The sequence below is a fragment of the Ranitomeya imitator genome, chromosome 3 (assembly GCF_032444005.1).
Source record: "Ranitomeya imitator isolate aRanImi1 chromosome 3, aRanImi1.pri, whole genome shotgun sequence".
Taxonomy (NCBI): domain Eukaryota; kingdom Metazoa; phylum Chordata; class Amphibia; order Anura; family Dendrobatidae; genus Ranitomeya; species Ranitomeya imitator.
In genome coordinates this window covers 586,253,863-586,265,822 of record NC_091284.1, presented here as the reverse complement: position 1 = coordinate 586,265,822, position 11,960 = coordinate 586,253,863, and positions in this window count along the sequence as shown.

Sequence of the window (11,960 nt, the reverse complement as noted above, 5' to 3'; positions counted from 1 at the left end):
GACACCTTACGTACCAGAGCCACTGACGTGTGAAACCGGCCTTATATGGGGTATCAGTGTGCTCTGGAGAAATTGCACAACAAATATTGGGGTCCATTTTTTCCTGTTACCCCTGTGAAAGTAAAAAAAATTGGAACTAAAGGAAAATTTTTGTGACGAAAAGTTAAATGTTTATTTTTTCCTTCCACATTCCATTAATTCCTATGAAGCACAAGAAGGGTTAATAAACTTCTTGAATGTAGTTTTGAGCACCTTGAGGGGTGCAGTTTTTAGAATAGTGCCACTTTTAAGTATTTTTTGTCATATAGTCCCCTCAAAGTCACTTCAAATGTGATGTGGTCCCTAAAAAAGATGATTTTGTAAATTTTGTTATAAACATGAGAAATCGCTGGTCAACTTTTAACTCCTTGTTCTAATGTAAAGCAAACATGTGGGAAATGTTATTTATTATCTCTTTTGTGCAACATGACTCTTATTTAAGGGCATTAAAATTAAAAGTTTGAAAATTGCTACATTTTTAAAATTTGCGCCGATTCTTTGGAATGCACTACCTAGGTTAATATGATTAATCCCCAATCCCCACAGTTTTAAGCGTACCCTAAAAACTCACTTGTTCAGACTGGCCTACCGCCTCAATGCATTAACCTAACGATCCCTGTGTGGCCTATTTTATATATAAAAAAAAAAAAACAGGTTCCTCGCATCATGTTCTCATTCACTTTATGCAGTTAATAGCCCTCTGTCTGTACTGCTACATACTTAGGCAGTTAACTGGTTCATGCAGCTTTACATGAACACCCGAGCCTTACACTATGGCCGGTCCGAATAACTAAAGCAATTGTTACCATCCACCTCTCGTGTCTCCCCTTTTCCTCATAGTTTGTAAGCTTGCCAGCAGGGCCCTCATTCCTTCTGGTATCTGTTTTGAACTGTATTTCTGTTATGCTGTAATGTCTATTGTCTGTACAAGTCCCCTCTATAATTTGTAAAGCGCTGCGGAATATGTTGGCGCTATATAAATAAAAATTATTATTATTATTATTATTATAAATTTACATCAAATTTCAGATTTTTTCACAAATAAACCTAAGGCTACTTTCACACTAGCGTCGGTACGGAGCCGTCGCCATGCGTCGGCCCGGCGTACCGACGCAAACTGCGAAAAAAATGAACAACGGGGGCAGCGGATGCAGTTTTACAATGCATCCGCTGCCCCATTGTAAAGTCCGGGGAGGAGGGGGCATGCGTGGTTGGAAATGGCGGACTCGACGCACAAAAAAAGTTACATGGAACTTTTTTGTGCCGACGGTCCGCCAAAACACGACGCATCTGTCGCACGATATGTGATACGTCACAATGCGTTGTTAATGAAAGTCTATGGAGAAAAAACGCATCCTGCGGGTAACTTTGCAGGATCCGTTTTTACTCCAAAACGACGCATTGCGATGTACGTCAAAAAACGCTAGTGTTAAAGTAGCCTAAATTCTATCACTATCATGAAGGACCGTATGTCACGAAAAAAAATCTCAGAATCAGTGGGATCCATTAAAGCGTTTTAGAGTTATGAACTCATAAAGTGACAGTGGTCAGAACTGAAAAAAATTGGCCTGATCAGGAAGGTGAAAACAGGCTTCAGGGTGAAAGGGTTAAACTTCAGATGTGCATTTTAGGAAGCATCATAAACCATTCATGCAGTTGCTTCTGTTTTCTGTAAAAAAAGAAAAGAAAAGAAAGGAGCTCTATCACTCAGACTGGCAGATGGGGAAATCACTTCCCAGTGTCTCCTGGAACAGGCATAACAACTATTTCTGTTTATCTGACAGGCAAATAATGGTTTCATAATTACTACACAAACAGAAGATAAACAAGAACAATTCCTCTCCTTGTGGTGAAAACCAACAAACAATTTTATCACAAAAAGACAACAGTGAGACCTCATTACCCATCAATAAGATGACAATTACCATGTGCCAGGTTAAAAGGCTGACCCACATCATCGCTTATAACATAAGGTTGTGAGAAAAAAAGAAGGAGCTGCTTCTCAATGACACTTCTTGTTCGCTGATTTTCCCCCCCGAACATATTCAGCCATTAAGAGAACTTTGAAGTCCTTGTTCTAAACTTAGAAGCTTTATGTCTAAAAATCAAATCAAATAACGAGATCTAAAGAGCTTTCCACTTAGCTCTGTATTTTCATACAAAATATTTCTAGGGCATATCTCCTCAACGTTTGCTTAGGAACAGAAGATTGCCCAAGGGTTTTCTGTATGTAAAGTCATAATGGATAGAAAAAGGAAACAATTAATTTATCTCTTTGTCAGCTCGCCCTAAAGTCTCGTGGTCCTCACAAATGGAAATTTATTTCATCTTAAAAACCAACACTTCATTTTTTGTATAGACCCGGTGCGATTGTAAGATACATTTCAATTAATTCTTCTACCAATGCACTATCTCTCGCTCATCAGAACCTTTTATAGTGTTAAAATTAACAATTGTGCGGTTGATGGCTGGATGAATCCACAAGGGGACTTGCAAAAGGCCTCAGATAACACAACATGTATAAATCATTCAGGAGAACAATTCATGAAAGAAAAGTTATCTGTGTTTTCGATGACATTGGAAGAACTAAATAGGAGTCAATTTGAAGAAGAGACATTTCTCTTCATTGTCCAGTGCTGCTTTTCTCTCTTTTTTTATTGTGTTGTAATATACATTTTCAAAATTAATTAACCATTAACTGCTAGATAAATGCTTTCCCGGCCTTGTTGGTGAGAGATTACTTCACATGAACAGTATTCTTTGTAGGGCGCTTTTGCCAGATAAGGTGGCAACTGTACTTTTAGAGAAAACAAAGGGGGATGACAGACAAGCCAGTGTTTACCAACCTGAATAGAGGGCTTGGAGGTTTCCACTCGCTGATCGCTTACATGTGCACAGTGATTCAAGACTAACGTGGTGTTTCACCTTACAATATCTATAACAAGCCATAGATGAGGCTTTACACAGAATGAAATCCAACTCTATGCAAATTCTAGTTCCTTTTTGGTACGGTTATCTTTTAATTGCTGTGTTCATTCATCAGAGCGCCTTGTTCTGTTTTATTAGATTTATGTGTCCAATTGCAATAAAGTATATTTATGGTAGAATGACTCTTAGATGCATTTAAAAATATATATGTAAGTATGTACTGGTTTTTTTTTTTTATATTTACAATAGTAACCAGGGTAAACATCGGGTTACTAAGCGAGGCCCTGGTTTACCCTGGTTACCAGTGAAGACATCGCTGAATCGGCGTCACACACGTGATGTCTGCGGGAGATCCAGTGACGAAATAAAGTTCTGGCCTTTCTGCTCTGACCAACGATGTCACAGCAGGATCCAGATCGCTGCTGTGTGTCAAACACAACGATATCGCTATCCAGGACGCTGCAACGTCACGGATCGCTAGCGATATCGTTGTTAAGTTGTTCAGTGTGAAGGTACCTTAACTTTGAAAGGCGTTGAGAATAAACCAATTTTGAATTCTTCTGTCTTCATGTCTGTTGGATCCTATTGGAATTCTCCTAGCAAATGCAGTTCAACACTCCCATCCTCCCAACCTTTATCTATATGACAGTTTTCCTCTCTCCTGGGGGTGCTGCAGCAGCTGAATGTAGGTTGCTACTTCAGTTGTGGGTCACAACCCCAGAAGAAGAGCAGTTTTGTGATAGCTTACATTTTTTTCACACCAGCTAAGACCCTATTTGCGCCTGTTGTCTCCTGACTTTCTCTGAGACAAGACCACAACACCTAAGAGATGTTACAACAGGCAGTTTAGATATAGGGTGATGCCTCTTAAAGATAAGACAAGGTTATGAAATTAAGTTTTTTTTTTAACAAATGGAAAGGTGGTGGGAGTGATGGCTTAGTGATCTGTTCAGTGGAGGTGTAAAGTGTCTATGTAGGGAAAGAACATTTATATTGCTGTATTGTGTAATGTGAACTGTGACATGCTTTAAATAGTGTTGGTATTGTATTCTGCTTGACAGTAGGAAGAGTTAGATTTAAAAATTGGGACTATCCCAAAGTGGGAGGGGCTAAGGTGAATGGACAGAGACGGAGTGTCAAATGGGACCCAGTGTACATCTAAAGTAGACCTAACATCTGGACAGTAAGCAGTGCCTCATGACTTGGGTGTCCATGAAGTCAGTAGCGACTGAAACGGTGGTTAGTGTGAATCAGAGTAAAGAGAGAAGGAAATCCGTCAGGAGGATGGAGTGATCAAACAGAGACATGTCTTGTGAGAGGACAGCTAGGAGTACAACTTAGTGTTTATAACAGGCCAAGACAAGATAGGGTACATGAAACAAAGAGGGTGTCCCGAGCGGGAGTTTCAAAGCATCACTAGCAGAGAAGCTAAGTGCCCACCATATTGGTAATATAGTTCCCTTGAAGTGAAAGACGCAGAACCGTGGGTTGAGAATAGGACTCTTGCTAACTGGGGACTGTAGCACTGTGCTGGATTCTTCTGAAGTAGAGTGAAACAGTGGAGAAAGAAATCAAACAAGGAAAGAGAAAGGAATAGAGACTTTGTGAAGAGGCTCCGTACAGTGAAGGAAACATTCACAGAGTTGTGTACCCGCTATTTAATGTACATAATTCCCGCAAAGTTGTCATTGAGTAAAATGTTTATTTTCAACTGGTGGTCTCCCTCACTGAAGTCATCAATATCTGGTCCTGGTCAACCAAAGGCATCGGTAATATGTGGCCTGCAAGGGCTTAGCGTCCCAACTGCACAAGTCCACACACCCAGCCAAGACCCTCACTTTCAAGTAAAGTGCCGGAGCATAAGAGAAGAGTATATCACCCACGGCTGCCGCCCCACATCACATTACGGTAGTAAGTCAAATCCAGGTCTTACATTCTTATCAGCTTGAATTCCCTAGTTTTTGTCTCTTTGTCATTCCTAATATGACAGTTCAGTCACATTAAGCACAAACTTAAGCTTTAACTCTGCCAGCACATAATAACTGTAGTCCTGAAGCTCGGTGCATCACGATGTGGCCAATCATTTAAATATACCTTCCCACCTTCTTGTTGTCCCTCTATCGCCTCCTTATTTCATTGACAGCTTTGGCTTCTTAGACTCAGTGAAGAGTGGAGATAGATGGAAAACAAGCATGTGGGAAGGTGCACTTAATTGTTTTGCCACATCATGATGTACCGAGAGTCTGCACTTGTTTTTAACAGTCATTTAACCCCTTCACAACATGTGCCTTATATGTACAGCGCATGTCGTGTCTCTCCCTTTGATGTGGACTCCGTTGGTGAGCCCACATCTTTCCTGACACATGTCAGCTGATTTGAACAGCTGACATGTGCCACTAAGGCTACGTTCACATTAGCGTTTTGCGGGGTTGCGTCGGGCGCAGTCACGGCGACGCATGCGCCATGCGCCCCTATATTTAACATGGGGGGCGCATGGACATGCGTTGTGCTGCGTTTTGCAACGCATGTGTTTTTTTGCCGCAAGCGTAGGGCGCAGAAAACGCAGCAAGTTGCATTTTTTTTTGCGTCCAAAATTCGGCAAAAAAGGACGCATGCGTTGCAAAACGCTGCATTTTAGCGTGCGCTTTGTTGCATTTTTGTTTGCGTTGTGCGTTGCGTCACATCGCACAACGCAAATGTGAACGTAGCCTAACAGCGGCGAGATGAATTGCGATCCACCGACTGCTGTTAATCTGTTGAATGCCACTGTCAATCTCTGACAGTGGAATTTAATTTGATTGCCCCAGAAGCGTGTCACTAATCCCACCCATCGGCGGCCGTGTCACATGTCCGCGGGTCGCAGATGGGTTGGCATGACAACCCAGTTTCTGCAGCAGACCACTGTGGTAATCATTGCCGGATTGTCATAGCGCAGTCGACATTCATAGCAAGTGAGCATTTCTACATTGAGCAGGGCTGAAGAAGGAGAGCAAAAAATGAAAATGCAAAGCCAAAAGTACCTTTGGTCATTAAGGGGCTAAAAAAATAAAAAATATATAAAAGTTCAAATCACCCTCCATTCGCCTCATTCAAAATAAAACAATTACAAAAAATACACATATTTGATATTGTTGCTTTCAGAATCGCCTAATCTATCAAGATTCAAATGGAATCAATCCAATCGGTAAGCGGCACAGCAGAAAAAGAAAGAAAAATGCCAGAATTACAATTTTTTTTTGGTTGCCACAAAATTGTATTACATTGCAATCACAGGTGATCAAAAGATTGTATCTACACCAAAATGGTATCAATAAAAATGTAAGATCAGCACACAAAAAATAAGCCCCCACTCAGCCCCAGATCACGAAAAATGGAGATGCTACAGGTCTCAGAATTTTTTTTTTTTAATAAACTTTGGATTTTTTTTTCAACACTTAAATTAAAAACAACCTATATACGTTTGGTATCTATGATCTTGTAAATGCCTGGAGAATTATAATGGCAGATCAGTTTTAGCATTTGGGGAACATCATAAAAAAAACTGTTATGTAATTGCAATTTTTTTTACAATTTCATCGCACTTAGAATTTGTTTTCCTGTTTTCCAGTACACGATATGCTTATTTTTGTTCTCACTTGCGAGCTTGAGGAAGGTGAGTTTCAATGTTCCTTTCATTTGGTGTTGGTGCTGTGTGGCAACCATTGTTGCTGTGGTTTTGTGCTGGTGGGGCGGTGTGGTCTGGAGACATGGGGACTCAGTCTTGCACATTGGGCACTGTGAGGCACTAGGTTATCCGCTCTGTTGGTGCATTGTCACTGTGGCGGTGGTCAGCGCACGACTCCACTCCATTAAGGTGATAGTGACCCGCTGAGAGGTTCGACTTGACGTGGCAGTGGGCTTCACACAGGCTGATCAGAGTGTTAAACTAAGAACATCATGTTCAGTAATATATATTTTGCCCAGCGGAATTAAATCAACGTATGAATTCTTGGAGGTGTGGTCCATGCTCTTTTTTTATTGGTGTATAAAATCACCGGCAGAGCAGGAGAGAATGGATGAGAGCCGGCTTCAGCACCAGCCGCCAGGGAACAGTGCTTACTGTAACGCTACTTCCCCAGAGGTCGTCCGTGTGGTACTGATACGGCACAAACGGACACACGGACGCACGGACACTGATATTTCCAGTACCGTTTTTTCCGGTACCGGAAATATCGGGATGTGTGAAACCACCCTTAGGCTGAATGTTTCCTTGTGCTGTTACTAGATGATCAGCACCTAGATAACTGAGCAAAGAATGTATTTAAATTACATGATAGCCAGATATCACCATCATACTTTGAAAGAAACATTTTAATTTGGTATTTGTAGGTTTTTCAGATGTTTTGCAAAATGTATCTACAGGACACATTCATAGATAAAAGTAAATGCGTACTTATGTCTCATTTATCATGAGCGGCAATCCATGGTCTGACCTTACTAACATTCCATTCATCTTCACCCTTGGCATTATATTTTATATTTTTCATCACTACTGTTGTCCCAATTCTTATTTTGTTTGAAAAAAAGATTTAAAAAAAAAAATACCTGCCTCACATACGTCTTTTATACGGCATTTATTTATCAAATACTTACATTATATTTCTTTTTATACCCAGCAAAAGCCATCGTTTCGTTAAATCATATTACATTGTGTCTGCAACCGCTACTATATTATTGAATAATATATTTTTCCATGATTCGAAAAAAATGTGTTTAATTTTACATGACATTGGTATCTGAATTTGCAGAATGTTATAGCTAGACCATATTAAAGCTAGTTAAAGTTTTAAAGGGGTGTCCCACAAACAAAGTTCATTTTAATCAATAGAACTTGGAATAAAAATAATTTCCACAATTGGATGTGTTTAAAAATGTTTTTCCTGTGCTGAGATATCTTATAAATATGCCCCTTCTGTGTACTGTGTAATGGCTGTGTCTGACCGTGCAAGGACATGGTGTGATCATACCACATGCACAGCACAGGAACATTTTTTTTAAACACATCCAATTGTGGAAACTATTATTATTCCAAGATGAATTGATTATAATCAACACTAAAATTAACTATTGTTCCTGAGAGAACCCCTTTAACCCCTTCATGACTGGAGGTATTTTCGTGATTGTGTTTTTGTTTTTTGCTCCCCTTCTTCCCAGATCAATAACTTTTTTATTGTATTTTCGGTCAAAATGGCCATGTGAGGACTTGTTCTTTGCAGGATGAGTTGTACTTTTGAATGACACCATTGGTTTTAACATATCGTGTCCTGGAAAACGGAGAAAAAAAATTCCAAGTGCGGTGAAACTGCAAAAAAGTGCAATTCCACAATTGTTTTTGGTTTTGCTTCTTCACTATGTTCACTAAATGCTAAAACTGACCTGCCATTATGAGTCTCCAGGTCATTACGAGTTGATAGACACCAAACATGTCTAGGTTGTTTTTTATCTAAGTGGTGGAAAAAAATTCCAACCTTTGTTAAAAAACAAAAAAATTGCTTCATTTTCCAGTACCCATAGGGTCTCCATTTTTTGTGATCTTGGGTTGGGTGAGGGCCTATTTTTTGTGAGTTGACGTTTTTAATAATACCATTTTGGTGCAGATCCTATCTTTTGATTGCCCGTTATTGTATGTTGCGGTCACCCAAAAAAAAGGAAGTTCTGGTGTTTTGACTTTTTTGCTCTCTACGTTGTTTAGTGATCAGGTCAGTTCTTTTTTATATTGATGGACTGGGTGATTCTGAATGCGGCGATACCAAATATGTGTATGTTTGATTTTATTTTGAATGGGGTGAAGGGGTGATTTGAACTTTTATTTTTTAAATTTTTAAAATATTTTTAAAAACTTTTTAAAATTTTGGCATGCTTCAATAGTCTCCATAGTAGACTAGAAACCGCCATAACCCGATCGGCACTGCTACATACAGGCGTTTATCACATCACCTGTATGTAGGAGAAATGCTCACTTGCTATGAGCCTGACCACCAGGCATCGATCATAGCAATCCAGCAGTGACAACCATAGAGGTCTGCTGGAGAACTCTGGTTGTCATGCCAACCCATAGGCGACCCGTGGTCATATGACAAATGGGCCCGATGGGCGGGATTTTCGGCGCACTTGCCAGAAGAGCGTGTTTGACAGCGGCATTTAACTAGTTAACAGCTGCAGTTGGATCGCGATTCCACCCGCGGCTGTTAGAGGCACATGTCAGCTGTTCTAAACAGCTGACATGTGACGGAAAAGATGTGCACTCAGCGCCGAAGCCCACATCAAAGGGAGGGTGTCCATCATTGGCGGAAAGAGGTTAAGGTAACCATCCACATGATAAAGCATTTGGCTAAATGCTTGTTTGACCAAACGCTTCCACTTCAGACTGCCCATATACAGTACAGACCAAAAGTTTGGACATACCTTATTTAAAGATTTTTCTGTATTTTCATGAATATGAAAATTGTACATTCACACTGGAGGCACAATCACATTGTTGGAAGACTATTTCCGGTGACTACCTCTTGAAGCTCATTAAGAGAATGCCGAGAGTGTGCAAAGCAGTCATCAAAGCAAAAGGTGGCTACTTTGAAGAACCTAGAATATAAGACATAATTTCAGTTGTTTCACACTTTTATGTTAAGTATATAATTCCACATGTGTTAATTCATAGTTTTGATGCCTTCAGTGTGAATGTACAATTTTCATAGTCATAAAAATACAGAAAAATCTTTAAATGAGAAGGAGTGTCCAAACTTTTGGTCTATACGGTAAATAAATATTATTAGAAGACACTGCACTAAGGCCGGCCTCACACTCAGCGTATAAAAATACGGTCCGTAATTTACGGCCGTAATACACAGAAAAGTCCCCAAAATAGTGGTCTGTATCTCATCCGTAGGCAGGGTGTGTCAGCGTATTTTGCGCATGGCATCCTCCGTATGTAATCCATATGGCATCCGTACTGTGAGATTTTCTCGCACGCTTACAAAACCGACATACGGACATACAATGGATCCATGTTCTCAAAAAATCGTAAAAACACATATACTGTCTATATATATATATATATATATATATATATATGTCAGTGAGACACATATATATATATATTATTATTTCATACAGCGCTAGATAGCTTAAAAGCCGGTAGTTCAATTGCCGGCTTTTGCTATCTCCTTTCCAAACCCGACATGATATGAGACATGGTTTACATACAGTAAACCATCTCATATCCCTTTTTTTTGCATATTCCACACTACCAATGTTAGTAGTGTGTATGTGCACTCTAGCTATTAATGTAAAGTGTTAAATCGCGGAAAAAATTGGCGTGGGCTCCCGCGCAATTTTCACCGCCAGAATGGTAAAGCCAGTGACTGAGGGCAGATATTAATAGCCTGGAGAGAGTCCATGGTTATTGCCCCCCCCCCCTGCCTAAAAACATCTGCCCCAGCCACCCCAGAAAAGGCACATTTGGAAGATGCGCCTATTCTGGCACTTGGCCACTCTTTTCCCATTCCCGTGTAGCAGTGGGATATGGGGTAATGAAGGGTTAATGTCACCTTGCTATTGTAAGGTGACATTAAGCCAGATTAATAATGGAGAGGCGCCAATTATGACACCTATCCATTATTAATCCAATAGTATGAAATGGTTAAAAAACACAGACACACATTATTACAAAGTATTTTAATGAAATAAATACACAGGTTTTTGTAATATTTTATTATACTGGTAATCCACCTGAAGACCCTCATTCTGTAAAAAAGGTAAAATAAAATAAAAAACAACAATATCCCATACCTTCCGTCGTTCTGTCACGTCCAATAGTGTTCTTACACAAATCCTGTAGCTCCTGCATTCCAAAAGAATGGAAAGTATCAGTATTTCCTTATATTCCCATTTTAAAAGGAATCTGCTAACAATGTATGGCCGGCCTCACACTAGCGAGTTTTACGGATGTAAGAGAGGTGCAGAAAATACGGATTGCACACGGTACAATGTATCTCTATGGCCAAGCTTCTGCCTGCCGTATTTTACGGATCCGTATTATACGGGCTTCTACGGCCGTAGAGAATTGCAGCATGCTGCGTTTGTCACCGTATTGCGCAAAAAAATCACCAATAAAAGTCTATGGGGGCGAGAAATATATGGATTACACACGGACCAACAGTGTTACTTGCGTGAAATACGCCAGACATCTCCAGACATCGCCAGGTGCAAGGAATTGAGCCAAGCCCTCAATCATGAATCTCAGACATGCTAATTAGCTCAAAAAGCCACACAGACATCCCGGAAGTCTGGTGCTCGCCTCCACAGAGTTCCAAGCAGCATGGCCAGCATAATCAACGTCGACATGCTCCTCATCCTGGTCCAAGAAAGGCCAGAAATATGGGACCAGCGGGATCCCAACTACTCCAACCGGGCCAGGAAAGAGGAAGCTTGGGGGGGCCATCTGTGGGCTCCTATTCCCCAATTATGCCCAACGGCCACGTGCGGAGCAGACAAGTCTATGTAAGTACACTCATTTATTCACAAGATTTAACTTTAAAAGATGCTTTCCCTACATGATTACTTGAGCAATCATTTTTATCTTTATATGTCATTTATGGCCATTTTTGGCATTTTGTAAAGCTGAGTAACATGCCAAAGTGTTTCTGGACATAGTTCATCTTGATCTTGCCCTGCGAAATATTTTCTTGGCCTCATACCCCGTCCAGAGGGTTGTTGTCCCTTGTCTTATTTTTACATAATTTCGCACATTAGTCTCATTATTGCACAAGTCATTTTCCTTTCCTATCTTATCCTATCTTACCTAATGTATGTTTGCAAGAACAGGGTTCTCTCCCCTCTCTACCAGTCTGTTACTGTCAAGTTATTAACTGTGGGCGATATATAGACCTCTGCATGTAACCCCTTTATCATCTGCCTCACCATGGAAATTATGGTGCTATACCAAATTTTTACACAAA